Raw genomic sequence first — 20,272 nt, 5'->3', positions numbered from 1 at the left:
TTGTTTGTTTGAACGCATTAATCTCGGGAACTACTGGACCGATTTGAAAAATTCTTTTGTTGTTAGATAGTCCATTTATCGAGGTACGTTATAGGCTATATTTCATCACGCTATGGGCAACAGGAGTGGAGCCACGGGGGTGAAACCGCGCGGAGCAGCTAGTGAATAATAAACTGCCATAAACAGAGATTATCTGTACTAAACATAAAAAAAAATAGTAAGTAAATTATACGCCTTCCTCGATCGCATGTCAGATTAAAAATGAATGAAAGACGTAAGAAATTTATCTTTAAAAAAGGTTCTTTTAAGTACCTACGATTACATACCGTGTGCCTAGTGCGAGTTTTCATCGAGTACGAAACGTTACTATCGCGTCTGCGTCACAGCGAAATTTGTATGGGGAATCAAAGCTTCCCCATACGTCCGCTAGGGGCGCTGTTCGATTCCCCATACAAATTTCGCTGTGACGCAGACGCGATAGTAACGTTTCGTACTCGATGAAAACTCGCACTAGGCACACCGGTATGTTTACCGTTAACGATGCAGTAATGAATGAATATAATTTTTCCTTTTTTTTAACAAAAAATATTATTAATCTGTATGCAATATTTTTGTGAAAGAATATTAACAGCTATACTATAGGTAGGTAGTTCATACACTATTTATTATGTTTAAATGATTCATAACTATTATATTACAATTAAAATTAGCTTGGTACGATTGGCCTATGATAATTGATATGGCACTGGACACTGCCAATATAAAAAAATGCGACTTCGTGTTTACGATAGTCAAATTTCACCGTATAATCACATGTATAATATCAAATATGTATCACATATCGTAGTTTTTGTTTGAAAGATCACAAAATAGTTAGGTATATAGGTAGGTACTAGGTAGTTACCTACGCAGATGATTTTTATTTTTTAGATCAGACGTGGAGATAAAAGAGCATTAGGTTCGAGTTACGAACTAAAAGTTATTTTTTTGTATTTTTTATGTTAGTTTATCAAAAGGGCATCAAGTATGACTTACATAGTAGTTAGGTAGTATATTTACAAGTCGTTCTGTCTTGACTCTTGACTCAAATTTTTAAGCAAAGATTAATTAGTGGTCAACTTTCCGCATAATTTCCTATTTTTTAATTAGGTACCTATGTAGGTAGGGAGGTAGTTACTAATCCTCAAAAAAGTAATTATAAATTTCGCCAGCCATTCACCCTTTTTAAGTATTACATATACATATAGATTCACTAATCGTATGTTGTTTGATACATTTAGTTTTAAAATGGAGTGCTACAAAACAATTGAAAGTTATTATTACAAACAGACCAACGGACGGACACAATGTACTTAATAATGCGTATAATTTTCTAGGAAAAACTAATTTAAACAACTATAGTAACGGAACATCGTTGTAATATTATACATTTTGAATTATTATTCCTATCCACACATCGAATATGATAGTAATTATTACTTATTATTTTAAATCTACCGTCATCCACCGACTCCAAGCGTACCGGAAAAACAGAAGAAAAATAAAGAAACCAATAAAAAGAAGAAGCTTTTGAAAAAGATATTTCTCATGTAATTATTTATGTTACTCAATAAAAAAGACCTGCAAAGCACTAAATTGCAATCATTTTTTTTCCACTTTATGTGTCAAACGATGAATTATTTATTTCATAAAACCATACCCCAGCCCGTTATTTTTTACATCAAAGTGTTATAATATAAAAAAAAAACAATAATAATGATTACAACAAGAAGCTTTTACAATTGCATCTGAAGTTAAAAAACCCGTATGACGTTAATTTACCGACATGAAATTAGAAAATAATAGTAAAATGAAAGAAGAGACAAAAAATGCGAAGGTCAAATGATTCAAAGTTCAAACCAACATTATAGGACATTAAGAGCAAATAAAATCCAACACGATTACACGAGACTAATGACCCAGGCAGGCTTGGCATTTATTGCACAGGATACAGCAAAGCCAGTCAGAAGTCAGAACTCAGAACCATTACTAGTATATTTAGTCTTCCATGAAACGATTTCTATGCAATGTGTTTATTTCAACGTGTTCGCTGATATACAATATAACCGGTCGATTCACGCCGTTTATCTATAAACTAGATAGGTATAAACATTTTTCTATGTACGTTATTAAGTATCTAATTATTATTGGTATGATGGAAAATACCTAGTGTTAAAGGATGTTTGCTTTTTTGTGTTCGCTTGAAAATAATAGTAGCCACTCGTCCCGGCATCGACCTGATTGACCTAAGATAAAAAATATAGCATATTAGCTGTTCCCCGCGGTTTTACACGCATTGCTCCGCTTCTGTTGGATTTAGCGTGATGATATACTATAGCCTTCCTCGATAAATGGGCTATATAATTATAACACCGAAAGAATTTTCCAAATTGAACCAGTGGTTTCTGAGATTAGCGCTTTCAAACAAACTCTTCAGCTTATTCACACATAATATAAGGTGGTTTTCTATTGGTATTTTTTTTAAATCAAAACTTGAGTAAATATAACTTCACAACATTCTAATCTATCCAACATGTAATATTTGTAGTCTGTACTCTGTACCTATCATGATATTATTATCATGAAAATATTTAACGATACGTCTAAATCTACTGAATTTAAAGCCGCTATTCACACCCACGTATTAACAACATCTGTCTTACGATAAAGAAACAAAATAGCTAAAACGATGAAAGATTTATTCAACTTTACTCTTTAGGTGCAAGTAAAGCCTTGCGATCGACCTTGGCTTTGCGGTTGCTATGTTGAACTTGGCACAATAAAATAAACAGCTGTGCATAAAGTTGAGAACTCATACTACGTAGTTACGCATCCACCCCAACCCTCTGTGTTAGGTTGAGCAATAGCCTTCCGCTGGCCTCAGCAAGACCACCGGAGAGTTCTTGCAATTTAACATAAGCATTCCACATAATGGAAAACATTTGTTTCGCAATATTGTATCGATGGTACCATGTATGTAATTCTGATCATTAACATTTGTGACTCCAAATCGTCCACTTGTTATAGTTAAGTAATTAAATAAGTTTAATTTTAATTTTATTTTATTTCTTTTTTAAAAAAGTCAAATCGCTCCCGCAAAGTTTAACTGGCGCAGCCGGTAGGATAGCCACATAAGGTCTGCATGTCTAGAGGTCTTCAAAATTAGCCCTAGAACATTGCTATAAAGGCCGTGCTATCCTAAAAGAACCGAAAAATAAATTTGTTAAACGACCACGACGAGGACATGGGATCGACGATCGGTTGGTGAGTAAAACTTTTTGCCATCCTTTCTGATATATTCCTATATCCTTTTCACGAGAGTGTAATTTTGACTTTTAATTATTTTTTTTAACTGTTATTTTGGGATTGAACGTCTCTCATTATAACGGATCTGGTTTTAATATGAAATTCTATTAAATCAGTAATTAGTTATAACTCATACAATAAGAAATATCGTATTTAATTCTAAGAATTGTCTTGCATAAAACTCTGCACAGACTAATTAGCTATAGAGTGTAACTTAAATAAAAGTTTTACATAAGAAAAGTAAATGAATTTTTGCATAAAGAAATATTAATATTAATTGATTTAAATGATCTCAAAATTGATCGTAATTCAATTAATAATTTTTATATTTTATATGTGATTTTATACTACTTCAAGTTTTAATTTTTATAGTAATTGGTAACATATAATTTTTTTTTTATTGTGCTATATTTTAAGAATTTTTATTATATTGTGTTTTTAATTGATTTCTGTGTGTGTGATTTTAATAGTTCGAAATTATTGTAATTGGTTAAAGACTTCAGAACTTTAATTACTCTGTACTTATTTAACATGGAACGCGAAATCCAAAGCGTAAACGTAATAACAATTCCGAGTGATATGCTAAAGCTTATTCCTCTTTTTGGTGGAGACAAAAGAATTTTGAATTTATTCTTTCGAAAATGTGAATATATAATTAATAAATTTAGAGGGCATGAAGAACAGAATATTTACGTTTTACATGCCATAACTAGTAGATTAATAGGCGATGCCGCCGCGTTATTATCCGAGCGCGAAGATATTAATACTTGGCCCGCTTTAAAGGAATTACTAGAACAGCATTTTGGTGATCCACGTAGTGAGGATTGCATAAAAATCTCTCTCGAGTCCTGTAAAATTAAATCCGGCGAAAGTTACCTTGAATTTTGTAATAGGATACAGAATATTCGATCATTATTAATATCGAAGGTAAATTTATCGGTAGATACGGAAATGAAACGCGCGAAAATTGCGATTTATAATCATACAGCCCTGAACGTTTTCTTGTATAATTTACCCGAGAGCATGGTGCGTATTGTAAGACTGAAATCACCTAGTACATTAGAACAGGCTTTAGAAATCGTTTTAGAAGAAGTTAATTTTCACGAGCAATACCAATCACGCAATCGTATCCACAATAATACAACGCTGCCGAAGCAAACGCCTAACGTTACGGTGCCCCAATTTTTACAAAATAATCCTCAACAAAGATTTAATTTCGGGATACCAAATGTACCTCAAAATGCACAGCAGCCAAAATTTGGTTTTAAATTTACATCCCAACAACCGTTTAATAAAAATCCACAATTTGGTTATAAGCCACCGTTTAATAAAAACCCACAGTTCGGGTATAGGCCTTCATTCAATCAAAATCCACAGTTTGGTTATAGGCCTACATTTAATCAAAACCCACAATTTGGTTATAGGCCTCCTCAAACTTTTGGTATGAAGCCGCAGCATTTCGGTCAAAGACCTCCACAAAATAACCGCTTTGAGTCTACTGACGTTTCCATGAGGACGGCACCCCCTCGACCACAAATAACTCAGCAAGGTTTTAGACTGAATGAAACCGACATACATAATGACAATTTACTATATGACAATAATTATTACTATGACTATAACCCTTACGACTATACGAATTACGAATACGATGAGAATGATATTTATACACCCACTGACGATACTGAAGACATTAATGTGCTTCCGTCTGATGAAGAAAATTTTCAAACGGAAGCCTCTACAAAGGAGAAATCATAGAATTAAATTGCGATCCAAATCTGAAATTGCCACACATTTATATTCCTGAAATTAATTCCAAATTTATGATTGATACTGGGAGCACGCGATCATTTATCAGCCCCCGAATTGCCTATCAATATTTTCCGAATTTTATAAAATATGAACCCTTTAAAGTTATAAGCACCCATGCATCCAGTCAACATGACGAAGTTATAGAAATTCCGCTTTTTCCAACGTTAAATACCCCTAACGACCACAAATTTCATTTGTATGACGTAGACGAACGCTATGACGGACTTATTGGTAATGACCTACTAAAAAAATAGACGCAATAATTGACCTGAAACATTTGCTACTGAGAACCAGGAACACAGACATCCCCATCATTAATAATAACTTAGATTATATTATCCACTTGCCACCCCGATGTGAGCAGAAGGTAAAAATTCCTACCGACCTTCACTCAGGTGTTGCAGTAATCGACTTTAAAGAATTTAAACCCGGAGTAAGAATGCCCTCAGCATTAGTTAACTGTAATAATGGCTATGCAACAACAATAATCCAGAATAGCGTAGAATCACCCATGACTCTGAAAATTAACGAACCTCTTCAAACATCAGACCCTTCCGATTGTAACTTTGTACATAACGACAAACACAACGACAACGAAGATGACGAATTACTCAAAAATAATTTATCAAAGCTGAGACTTGACCACACTAGCGAAATAGAGCGTAATAAGATATTCGCCCTATGTCACGAATATAGGGACATATTTTATTGCGAACAAATCCCATTAAGTTTTACCAACGAAGTTAAACATAAAATTAATACCAAAAACGAAGACCCGATTTTTGTTAGACCGTATAGACAGGCTCCTGCGCAAGCAGATGAAATTAATAGACAAGTCGAAAAATTACTTCAAGACAATGTAATACGAGAATCACATTCCCCGTGGAATGCTCCAGTTCATTTAGTTCCGAAGAAGCGCGATGCTTCCGGATTAGTAAAATGGCGTATGGTAGTTGATTATCGGAGACTTAATGACGTGACTGTTGACGACCGTTATCCACTTCCTAATATTACTGACTTACTGGACAAACTTGGTAAGAGCCTCTACTTCACTACACTTGATTTAGCAAGTGGTTATCATCAGATTGAGGTAGACGAGCGAGACATTAAGAAAACGGCCTTCAGCACTCAGTATGGACACTATGAATTCCTTAGAATGCCATTTGGCCTAAAAACAGCTCCTGCTACATTCCAAAGAGCAATGGACAATATATTAAGAGGGCTACAGGGAATACATTGCATGGTCTACTTGGATGACGTAATTGTATTCTCCTCTAGCTTAGATGAACATATATTAAAGTTAAGAACCATTTTTGACCGACTCAGACAGACAAACTTAAAGGTACAACTAGACAAATCTGAATTTTTACGAAAAGAAGTAATTTACCTCGGACATACTATTACTAAAGACGGACTGAAACCTAATGACGATAAAATTACTGCGGTACTTAATTACCCGATTCCCAAAACAACTACTGAGATTAAATCTTTTCTTGGTCTTATCGGATACTATAGACGGTTTATTAAAGATTTCGCACAGGTAACGAAGCCCTTAACATCTTGCCTGAAAAAACGAAATAAAATCATTTTAGATAAAAATTACATAGACGCATTCAATAGATGTAAGGAACTCTTAACGAATGCACCACTTTTGCAATACCCAGACTTTGAAAAACCTTTTATCTTAACGACTGATGCGTCTAATGTAGCGTTAGGGGCAGTATTATCACAGGGCCCCATTGGAGGCGATAAACCCGTTGCATATGCAAGCCGCACCTTAAGTGACACCGAATCACGCTATAGCACCATAGAACGCGAGTGTCTAGCCATTGTTTGGGCTATTAAACATTTTAGGCCTTATCTTTATGGTAAGAAATTTATGATATACACAGATCACAAACCTTTATCATGGCTTAACTCTCAAAAGGATACAAATAGTAAACTGACTCGTTGGCGACTTCGACTCCAAGACTATGATTATGAAATAGTTTATAAGAAAGGGAAGCAAAATCTAAACGCGGATGCTTTGTCTAGAATTAGGGTTAACGCTATGCATTCCGATAACGAAAACGAATCTATGGTTGTTAATATAGGCGATAGAGACAATAGGCCAAGAACGCGTAACGACTCTAGTACAATTACTATATCAGAACGCGATTCTAGTGAAACGATATCTATTCCCGACTCTGAAACTCTATCGGCGATGAGTTCTCCTAGAACATGTGACTACCCAGTCAGGTCACCATCTGTAACGTCGAAATCGGATACAGTTCATTCAGCTAATATTGTAGAATCGTCCGGTATACCTATATTACATGAAGCAATAGACACAAAACCAAATCAAATTTTAGTATATACGTGGTTTAAGAACGAAATGCAAGTTCACGACCTTTCACGTGAAAAGCAAAAGGTTTTAGAAGTTTTCTTGCCTACTAATAATCCGGATCTAGTAAAACAATTTTTAAAAGAGTATATTAAACCGAAAGTTAAGTATTTCATTTATTTCGAAGATGATGAACATCGCAAACAGTTTACTAGCATTGTCATAGAATTATTTAGAAAGGATACAGTATTGTTATTTGAATGTACAGAGCGTGTAGTTTTTATAGAAGATGAGAAGGAACAAAAGGCTATTATTATAAAACACCATCAAGGCAAAACGTGTCACCGCGGTATTAAGGAGACTCTAGCAAGTATACGTAGAAATTATTTTTGGCACAATATGCAGGAAACTATTTCAGCCCTTATTAATGCTTGTGAAACTTGTTCTAAAATGAAGTATGATCGTAATCCCTTTAAACCTATTTTACAATTAACTCAAACACAAGACGCGCCGTTCCAAGAAATATTTATTGATATTTTTCAGATAGAAGGAAATTATTACTTAACTATTATCGACGCATTTAGTAAGTTAGGTCAAGCCATTCCAATAGACAATAGATCAACGGCAGAAGTAGTGCGTGCACTCATGAAGTATTTTTCGTTTTACGGCACTCCTAGAAAGATTAGTTCAGATCCCGGTAGTGAATTTAATAATGAGCTAATGAAAGAATTTTTGAATTTACATAAAATTGAGCTTCATATCGGCTCACCTAATAATCCTAATTCAATGGGATTAATTGAGCGTTTACATTCGACCATTAGTGAAATTTATAGATGTGCGAAATACGAAGAGAAATGCACGGATGCAGCATCAGTAATGATGTATTCAATTATTGCCTATAATAGTTCAATTCATTCAGTTACGGGCTTAACCCCTTTTGAAGTCGTATTTGGTCACACGGATTCAGGTAGCTTATTTAACGCTGATTTCGAGCAGCATTATATACAGCAATTGGTTAAGGACCATGCAAAACGTTTAAAGGTTCTATATAAACATTTAGCAGAGAAAATGATCGAAACTAAGCAAAAGGTAAAGGATAGGAGAGGTGGTGAAGATCCAATCAGTCTCCCATCAGGAAAAATTATATTTGCAAAAGACGTTAATAAGCGAAAAAGCAAGGATAAGCCGCGATTCCATAAAGCTAAGGTTATAGGACAAGGTTCAAGGAACGTTGTACCGATAGAGATTGGTAAAAGGAAGACTAAGGTCCCTATTATAAATGTAAAACGCCCTCCGCAGGTGGTGTTGGCTGATAGTGATGAGGTCCGCGCTGGCCCTTCAACTACAACCTCTTCAACATAACCCGGGAATTTATCCTGTGAAAGAAGGGCAAGCATATCTTCAAACAGACTATTGGACTATAATTAAGGTTTTAAATTTAGATAAGATTAATGATGACTTAAATCTTATTATTAGCAAATACAGTGAATTCGATAGTTTAATTAATAAGAATATTTCATACTTACACGATTTTCAAGTGGCAAAATATCACGCTGAATATATTCGTGATATAACGATTCAGAAATACGAACAGTTAGTCCCACAGAAACGTGTCAAGAGAGGAATCCTCAATCCTCTAGGTTCCTTAATTAAAATTATAACCGGAAATTTAGACTATAGTGACGCAATGAGATACGATAAACTTACAGCTAAACTTGAAAACGATCAAACTATCGTTAGAAATAAAATTACTTTAATATCTAAAATGCTCGATAGTTTTATTAATACTACTGAAGTCTTAAATCAAAATTCTAAAATATTAGATAAGCGTTTAAAAATTGTAGAATCTATGATTAAGGAATTAGCATCTAAGGATAATCATTGGGTTTATACTACTTATGTTGTAAGCCTTTTAAATTTATTTGTAAGTAACTTTCGTACTATTTTTATAAAATTAGGAGAAATAGAGACTGCTCTAGCATTTAGTAAAGTATCCATACTACATCAAAGTATTATTAATTCTACTGAGTTGTTGCAACATTTAATTCTCATATCTCAAACTGAAAATTTAGTGTTTAAAGCGAGTGAGGCAAACTTAGTAAAACTAGAAGAAACTATTAATGTTAAATCGTATATTAAACAAAACCAGATTACGTTCATAATGGAGGTTCCAATTACAGATAATTATACTTATAACTATTACAAATTATACTCTATACCTATGTACCGTGCATCCGATAGTAAAACCCTTTCCATTTTTCCTAAATATCCTTACCTGTTGGCAAAGGGGATGAAATACTTACCGATCGTAAAACCGTGCCGATCGCTCGCTGCTGGAGAACAATTTCTATGCGATGAACGAAATCAAACGCCTTATCCTGAAACTACTTGCATAGAACAACTGCTTAAATTTGAAGGAAACCCAATGCACTGCGAACAACAGCTAATCAATATAGAGAATGTGAGAATGCAAAGAATCACATCTATAAGTTGGATACTTTTCTCAAAATACAGAAATACTCTGACTCAAATTTGCAATGGTGATGTCAGCAAATATCCTGTCGTGGGCACATACATAATGACCATCGACGAACCATGTAGCATCGAGATCCAGAATATAACGATTCGCCCTCACCAAGTAATCACTGAGAATGATCCTGTAGAACCAACAAAAATTATAGTTTTGCCGCAATTACCTGCGAATAGAACTCCAATATTATCCAGTACACGTGCACTCAATATGCGAGGAATCAACTTGGACGAAGTTAAATATATGTCAACGATATTAAAGCAATCAGTGTTCAGTGATAGTGAAATGGTTAACAGTGAAAGAAATTTTAGATTCAGTGCTACTTTAGGCTATACGTCTCTATTTTTAATATTTGTACTTGTAATTCTATTTTTACTTTACTTACTTCGTTATAAGATATTAAATGTAACGTGTCTGCGAAATCATCGGATAGTTATTAAAAATGAACAAACCGATAATTTCGCACTTAAGGAGGGAGGAGTTACGCATCCACCCCAACCCTCTGTGTTAGGTTGAGCAATAGCCTTCCGCTGGCCTCAGCAAGACCACCGGAGAGTTCTTGCAATTTAACATAAGCATTCCACATAATGGAAAACATTTGTTTCGCAATATTGTATCGATGGTACCATGTATGTAATTCTGATCATTAACATTTGTGACTCCAAATCGTCCACTTGTTATAGTTAAGTAATTAAATAAGTTTAATTTTAATTTTATTTTATTTCTTTTTTAAAAAAGTCAAATCGCTCCCGCAAAGTTTAACTACGTAGGTAAAGCGAAATCATACACATAAGTAGGTTTTTTTAAAGGAGGTAAAATATTTACTACTAGCTTTCCACCCGCGGCATCGCCCGCGCAGTTACTCTAAATTTAACAAATATTAATATATATACATATATTTTGTTCATCAAATTTCGTTCACTACGTTTTAGTATAGTAACTATACCCACTTTCAAACCATAAACATTTACTAAGTTTCTTAAAATGCTTTTATTATTACTTGTTTATGTAAATATATTCTGCAGAAGACCAGACTAACCTTTATTGTTTTGAAAATAAAAGCAAATGAGATAAAACCTGATTGTGTGACACGTATATGCAACCAAGATAAATAATCTCTGCATATATCTCTCTTGCACTTTAAATGGGTAAGGATGTTTATGTATGAATCATCAGCGTTGAAGACTGATTTCAATTCCAAGAGATCTTACACTGTAGAGTGTAGACTGTAGTAATGTGATTTTAATTTCCTTTTGATTGCACGCTCTAACTTTTGTGCAGAATGCAGTGCCCGAACCGCAACTGATTTAAAAAGTTTTACGCATATAATTTTAGTATAATTCTCCGATAGACTGTTTACAATTGAACGTATCCATCAGGTATTGCACTACAAGAATAGATTATAATGAAACACATCGATTTCCGAAGACCTATGAATGTTTAATCAGACCTTCGTAAAATGCCCTTTCAATCGATACGATATGCTACATTTTCTCTTCATATTTTAATAACTGACTTGCAATATAAACACCTATCAACAGACAAATATCTATTACGAAAAATACTTATAATATTATTAGAGTACTTTAGAGGTTTATACGTATTAGAGTAATTTAGAGGTACCTATCTGTGGTACCTATGCTTATATCTGGTACGATAAGCTCGAATTGTAAAGTTTAATTTTATTATAATTCTTTTGTACTTCTTCTTTGATTGAATTATTGTTCCTTTAATTTATAATGGATGGAATAAAAGCCATCGTTTGATATAATCTACTGAAATAGGTAGGTAGATATATATTACACAGCTCAACAAAAAAACAATTTTTTGTTGTTGCCCTGGATATTTCTACAGATTTATATAATTCAACTACCCAGTTTGCGAATGTAATCATTAAAATTATTCAATTGGCTCTAGTTTTTTTTTTTTTAAGTGGATTTTCATATGTTTAATTTTCTTACGGCTCTTTAGAATACGGGTTACTAACAAGTGTTGATTTTTTTTGGTGAATTACGTTTTTTACACATTTCTTCGCTCAGACATAACCCTATTCTATAAAACTGACTGTAGAATATGAGGATAATTAATAGTTTCTCCAAAAAAATCATTTTTATGAACAACAATTGTTCGGTTTGTATTGAGTTTAAGAAACCGAGTAGCACAATGGTCAGCAAAGTGGATACACCAAATTCCCTTGATGTTTTTATTAATGGGATTAAACAAAGCAAATGCATTGGGAATAATTATTAAAAATGGGAATTAAGGCCTTTGAGGGAATCTAGAAGTATAAGAAGAAGGCCCGACGGCCCTACAGGACGGGCGTGTCGAAAATTGATAAAAGATGAAAAATTAACAAAATTAACAACTTATGCTGAATGTGAATTATGGAGAGGCATAGTATTGGTAAATTTAATGTAAATTTAAAGCACCAAACCATATAGAAATTGCGCAACAGATGTTGAAAAACTCAATATTTTATGAGCGATGATACGAACATAAAAGCTACACTTTCCCCACAGTCTCCTGGATATATTTTCAGTAAATCTGGGAAATTTCTGTAAGAAACAGGAAGAACGCATCCAAAAATAACCAAAATTATGGAATAAAGTTATCAAGGTACATGGGATCGTCAACTGATGGCAGTTTGCTGATGGTCCTTAAGAAACGATTGTCCCCAAAATAACTATAGAAGAGAAGCTTATAAAATATATTTTCTAGTACTATTTCATAAGTTTTAATGATTTTTCTCTATTTTTATGTCCATTTTAATGAATCAAAAACTAAAACAAAACAACAAGTAAAACTTTGTAATAAATAAATGATGTTAAACAAATAAACCCTTTTATTCCATACTGCGTTTTAGAGTCTAATAAGAAAATAAGGATTAAAAAAAACTAGAGCCAATCTACCAAAACCATTAATAGTTTTATATATAACATGCATTAAATTATTCGAAACCACTTTCATATCCCGGGCAACAAAATCATTGTTGACCAGTGTTATCTATTACTAACTTATCGATACAAGATTACATAATAAATATTCAGAATATTTATCATTATTATCTGCCTCTTACATTAAAAATAATAAAACCGTTAGATATTACTATTTGTTACTAGCGGTCCGCCCCGGCTTCGCCCGTGGTATATATTCACGTTTTCTCTACATAAGAACCATCCTCGTACTTTAAGGAATATAATAAAAAAATAATTAAAGAAATCGGTTCAGCTGTTCTAAAGTTATGCGCTTACCGACACATTTTGGGATTCATTTTTATATTAATAGATAGATTTATCAAATTACTCATAAAATGCACTTGAGTCATCTTGAATGATATGATGTTCTTGTTGTTGGTTTTCAACATGGTGTCTGTTTCTTTGAAAAGTTTATATTATATAATGTGTATCTAATCAATTTCCTGTAGGTAGTTATCATCAAATCAAATATAAAATGATATTTGAATCTAACTAGTCATAGCCATCCTGTTACAAATGACCCGAAACACTGACACAAAATTTCGGGTCATTTGTAACAGGATAGCGGTTCTACAGGGGTCTTAGTACGCAATGACAAAAAGAAAAATGATGGTCCGAGAATCAGTATCTTCATTCTTCACCGTGTGTGACGCGCTTTACTTAATTATGGAACCCGTGTGAAGCTAGGTTGTGCCGCTTGTAGAAAAATAATGAAAAACTGTTCTATAAAGACCTATTTTTAATTTTTAATCATCTCGGTACCTATCTTATCTATACATATAATAAATCTGTAGAAGGGTCAATTCTGTACATTGAAAATATTGAAAAAATAAATACCAGGGGGTGTTACTGGATCGATACCAAACCCAAATATGTGATTAAAAAAAATTTTGTCTGTCTGTCTGTCTGTCTGTATGTGAAGACATCACGTGAAAACTAGCGGTTCGATTTCGATGAAACTTGGTATAATTATACCTTATTATCCTGGGCGTAAAATAGGATACTTTTTATCCTGAAAAAATACGTAGAAAAAAATTAATCTTAATTTTTCAGTATTATACATAGACGTTGTTCCGTAGAACCGCGAACACACGTTGCGTATTATTATAGGCCTAGCCGTATTTGGGAATTGGGTCCAATAGATATTTATGATATGTTGTAGATGTTATTGTCAGAGGTACTCAAAATGGAGAAATAAACCATCCACGCGAAGACCGACATCCGCGCGGACGGAGTCGCGGGCGGAAGCTAGTTGTTAAAATAAAACGATAAAATGAAAATATAATAAGTACTCAAATTGGTATCTAAGCTGATGTCATTATCCAGTTGATTCATTGTTCTATGTGTGTATTTTTATTATACTTAAATACACATAATTATAATTTCGGTTATTTTCCTTAGGCTATTAATGCATTGCATTTCAATTTAAATTAAACATATGGACCACGTGTATCGTGTTGTGTATCATATTATGTAATACGTATGTTTTTGATGGTTCGGTGTTTATTTTTAGTTGTTTTTTTTTCTGTTTGTGATGTGCATCATTGCATGAAAAAACACATCATGCTATGGTTGACAGAAACGAAAAAATCACATCTTGCTACTATGGACGACAGAAACGAAAAAAAATATAATTAGAATTTAATTATAGTTATTCATTGTACCAGATAATTCATAGAGAACCAGCTATTTTGTACCATACAAAATTTGATAATTATATTTCTTATATCCTCTACCGCTCGGATTGTGTTAGTGTTCAGACGTGTATTTTGCTGCGCCGCTTCTATAAAACCGGTTTACCTTGACTACTTAAACTACGGACTTTTGTCAAAAATGTCTAAAGTACAAAGATCTCCACCCGGAAACAAAGTGCACCATGTCTCGTCTGAAAATTATATTACTAGACTTGATCCCGAAAATACCTTAATTGGAAGAAGGCAAAAGAGGCTTCGTACCGATGTTCACTCCTCCGAGGAGAAATCTTTGAAAGAAGAACTACTTGCTATGCTTACTACTTGGAAAAAGGATCAAGATACGACATTCCAAGCTATGAGAACTGAAATTGCTGAGTTGAAACAACAGTTAACTGGAATACAAAACCAAAATATAGAATTAGAAAAGTCTATCAATTTTTTGTCACAACAGTATGAAGATATCAAAGAAAAACTCTCTTGTATGGATAAAGAAAGGCGTGAACAATTGCTACACATTTCTACTTTAGATAATAGAATTGATGATATGCAAAAAAAGGCGAAGTTCACAGTTTTGGAGTTTCGTAACTTACCTCAAGCACAACAAATAAAGTCTGAGACACAACAAGATTTATTTGATATTGTTCAAAGAATGAGTAATGCATTAAATATCGAATTACAAAAATATGACATAAAGGATATCTTTCGAATTAAGGGAAAATCTGGTAATTCAACAATTATTGCAGACTTTACATCCGTGTTAACTAGAAATAACATTCTAAGTGCAGTGAAACAGTATAACAAAGATAACTCACAAAAATTAACCTCCTCGTCTATAGGACTACCTGGTCCAAGCTCACCAATATTTGTATCTGAGAGTTTAACAGACAAAGACAGAAGGCTATTTGCTGTAGCGCGTAACAAAAGTAAAGAATTAGGTTTCAAATTCTGTTGGACTAATAAGGGAAGAATTTTTGTGCGTAAATCTGAAGGTAACCCTCGCTATGAAATTAAAACGGACTCTGATTTGTTAAAGTTAAAGTCAACCTGACTATATCACTTGTGCCAATTTACATTTGTAGTGTTTAGTTTTCCAATAATGTATTTTAAAGTCTTTGATATATTTTTAATGTACTTTTCTCAGTGTATCCAAATCCTTACCACAATCTTTCAACATTGTAAAAGTATTTTACGTCTACCCGCACTAACTCACATAGTTACTTATTACATTCCGTACCCTATTGCAATTACAGAAGATACAATTACCATGTTTAACTACACAAATCGTAAAATTATAAATTTCTTCATCATTCAAAACAAGCGTTTAACATTACAGTTTGAGTGCATTATAATATTATTTGTAGCCTTTATAGCCTTCAATAGTTTTGTGGTGACATTACATATATATTACACTAAAGTCTTATTAAATCATTTATTTGAATTGCAGTTTGTTAAACATCTAAAACAGATTTCGGTCTCTTCACTAATACTGTGGTATAATATGTTTGGCAAAAAATCAACGAAGTTAATTATGGATTTTTATTTGATACTAAATACAATAATTATAGATTTTTCAATTGCTTTGTGTTTGGTGGAAATTAAAATTCAGTCATCTTCATCATGTGTGTTCGACGGTTACGGGGCCTTGAGATTTAATTTTATAAATCATGATATTTCTGGTAAGTCAAGTTATAACCTCATTTATCATTTTTTATTCAAAGCTCAGTTACATAAAGATATATGTCGTTTCACTAGATTTTTGGTACCAGAAAATGACTTAAACTATACTTATAACTTGAAACAGTTTATGTTAAAAATCTATCGATCTAAGTTATTGGACCTGTTTGTGAGTATTTATTCATCTTACTCGAATAACTTAATTTTATGTCCAAATTATTTATTTGACACACAAATTGCATTTTACCAAATTTCCGTCATAAACTCACTAAGGATTAATTATTGTTTTCTGGTGACAAATTTTTATTCCGGCCTAATGCTCATCTGCTTTTTTACTGTGTTTGACACTTATGTAACGTATATAGTATTATTTTTTAAGGATCGTAAAATTAAAACCATTTATAATACACCGCTAACTAAAACTTATATTGTATATCGATTTACATTATTTATTTTGATTAAAATTATTGCGTCTTGGCTTGAGGTTTTTGTTGTAGATACATTGTGTATATTTTTATTTCAAATTCGCGGCGATTAATGACTACATAAATAATTTGGACGACACCTCCTTTTGTGAAGCTATATCTTGCTCCCCTGAGGATTGCTCCCACTTACTGTCTTCTGATAATAATCATCTTAACCTTACAATATTATCACAAAATATACGTAGCATCAAGGCGAATTTTTTGGGACTTGTAACCTTACTAGAACGAGTAAAAATATCGTGTGATCTTATTATTTTATCTGAATGTTGGCTATCTTGTAATCCTATTATTCCAAATCTGGATGGCTACTGCTCCCATTCAACTTCGTGTAACTTTAATCAAAACGACGGGGTTATAGTTTATTATAAAAACACAATAAAAGATGTAAAAATCGTTGAATTTCATATTGACGAAGCAAACTGTTTGCTTATATATATTGGCTGTGATTTAGTTATATTAGCTTTATACAGACCCTATGCTTTTCTAGATCCCTCAAATTTTCTAGTCTCGTTGGATAAAGTTTTATCTGACCTAAAATCTTATCGGAATATTGTGTTGATTGGTGATATTAACATTGATATTAGGCCTAATAATACATCCAATCACACATCGTCTTACCTCGAAATTCTTGGGCACCACGGTCTTATTCCGGGCCACTCTTTTCCTACTCACGGACTAACGTGCCTCGACCATGCCAACATTAAGACCCGTTCTCCGGCAAAGATCTTTGTTTTGGAATCAACGGTTACCGACCACTTTGCTATTGTATTATGCTTATCACAAAAAAAACGGAAAGTAGCGAATGACTCTCTTTGCACCAAAATAAATGAAGATAAAATAACTTCTGCTCTAAACTCAATTGACTTTCACCCTGTTCTTTCTACCTTAGATGCCAATCAGGCGGCAGACGTATTTATAGAAATTATCACCTCTGTTATTTTATCCTGCTCTATTGTCCTTTCATTACCCCGTAGACGTAGGCCTCTCAAACCGTGGGTAACTCCAGGATTATTGAGATGCATGCGTCATAGAGATAATCTTTTCAAAAAACATAAAAAATCCCCAAATGATGATTTATTAAAGCTGACCTATAAGAGATATCGCAACTTTTGTAACGCGTTATTACGTAAAGCTAAGATAGATTATGAGAAACTTGAATTTGCTAAGGCAGGCAAAAACTGTAAACAATTGTGGAAGGTCATTAAATCTGTTATTGATTCTAATAAACCGCTACCTACAGCTCACAATCTAATATCTAAAAATGAATATACCTCTATCTGCGCCATTAATAATTATTTTGCCAATGTTGGAAAAAACTTAGCGGAAGCAATCCCGTCTTCTCAACATAGCTACGTTGCTCCTGCTCACCACTCTGAATCTTTTGTTCTCTTAGCGACGGATGACAATGAAGTCCAGAATATCATAAATTGTATCAAGAGTGACTCCTGCCCTGGATGGGATGGTATCTCGTCTGCTTTTTTAAAAAAACATGTTAAGGTTCTTCTTGCCCCACTTACCCATATTTTCAATCTATGCCTTACTACCGGTACTTTCCCTAACGCTTTCAAAAAAGCCCTTGTGCTTCCGATTTTCAAGTCTGGGGACCGGAACTGTGTCGAAAATTATAGACCTATTTCCATTCTTCCAGCTATGTCCAAAATTTTAGAAAAGATTATAAACAATAGACTCGTAAATTATTTAGAATGTCGCAAACTTCTTTCGCCTAATCAATATGGTTTTCGTAAAAATCGGTCTTCCACAGACGCCGTTCACAACTTAGTTAATCACCTTGTTTCACAAATGGACAAAAATAATAAATGTATGGTTTTGTTTTTGGATCTTGCTAAAGCTTTCGACACAGTTTCGATCCCAATCTTACTGACGAAATTGGAGGCCCTTGGAATAAGAGATCTTCAATTATCGCTGTTTGAGTCGTGTCTCACTAACAGAACTCAATGTGTTAAAATTGGATCTCTTACAAGCTCCGAGCACCCTATTTCTTATGGCGTGCCACAAGGCAGCATCCTCGGCCCGAGTCTATTTTTAATTTATGTGAACGATTTGTGTGATATTAAATTGCAAAATGGTGCTATATTCTCTTATGCAGATGATACGGCATTGGCTTTCTCGTCTAAAACCTGGCTCGAAACTTATAATCTTGCACAGCAAGGCTTCAATTCTGTTTTACATTGGTTAGATAAAAATGTGCTGACCTTAAATGTCAAAAAGACAAAATTAGTAAATTTTGCAATACGCAATGACAAATCTGATATTAATCACCTCCAAATTTTAGTTCCTTCTATCATCAATCCATCGAGTCCAGCTGTTATCGAAAGAGTATCATCTATCAAATATCTCGGCATCATTGTTGACTCTTCGCTAGCTTTTAAGGAGCATATAGAAACTGTTGGTAATAGGATACGAAAACTTATGTACATTTTTAAGCAACTACGCTCATCAGCTGACATTTCAATTATGAAAATGGTATATATAGCGCTGTGCCAGTCTGTTATATTGTATGGAATTGAATCTTGGGGTGGTACATATAAATCTTATCTAATTCAGCTTGAACGTGCCCAAAGGGCAGCTTTAAAGGTTTGCTTTCATAAGCCTCGATTATATCCAACAGCAGAATTATACAAACTATCTCAAGTACTAACAGTTCGCCAATTATTTATTCTTAAAATCGCGTTAAAACAACACAGTTCTACTCCTTACAATCCCCTTACTGAGCGTCGCAATTATTTATTAGCTCCGACAATTAGACTAAATACTTCTTTCAGTCACAGATTCTTTTTATTTCTTGGCCCTTACATTTATAATAAACTCCAAAATATTCTATCTGTACATTCTTTAAACTATCACAAACTGAAAATTTTACTTGATAACTGGCTACAGGGACTTTCATACGCTGAGACTGAGACCTTTTTAGACTCATTTATCTAATTCGTTCAAATTAAGATTTCAGATGTTTACCACACGCATTCAAACTCACTCACACTTACTCACACTACACACTCACTCACTCGTCACAATCACTCACACTTCATCCGGGTAGACTTTTGCATGTTTAATTTTATTATTTTTTTTTTTTTGTATTATTTTATTTTTATATTTTTTTGCTAATGTAACTAAAGTAATTTAATTTTTAAGCTACATAGTTTCTTTCTTTGGCTTAATTATAATGTTCTGTTCATCCGAGTGGTGGAGACCTGGTGACCTGTATTACAGGTTTTACACCTACCACAGGCACCAGCTTTCTACACCTTGTATATGTTGTCTGTATGTATAATATGTATTGTAAAAGGAAGAAATAAATAAAGATTAAATAAAGATTATACTTACGTCGTCAACAATATTCCAGAAACACAGAAACATCTTATCTACTCATCACTACAACCCGTCAACAACGATCAAATTAATTTTATTTAATT

The 20,272-nt window shown here is 33.5% G+C and overlaps 1 protein-coding gene across 2 annotated transcripts in view; it reads left to right on the top strand.

The window, feature by feature from the left end:
* LOC123694849 (iodotyrosine deiodinase 1) overlaps positions 1-20,272 on the top strand; it is a 31,175-nt gene that overhangs the window by 1,293 nt on the left and 9,610 nt on the right. The window lies entirely within an intron of this gene.

Source organism: Colias croceus, chromosome 10 (assembly GCF_905220415.1).
Source record: "Colias croceus chromosome 10, ilColCroc2.1".
NCBI classification, from domain to species: domain Eukaryota; kingdom Metazoa; phylum Arthropoda; class Insecta; order Lepidoptera; family Pieridae; genus Colias; species Colias croceus.
The sequence above is the reverse complement of the archived record's forward strand: the minus strand, read 5'-3'. Positions and strand labels throughout refer to the sequence as shown.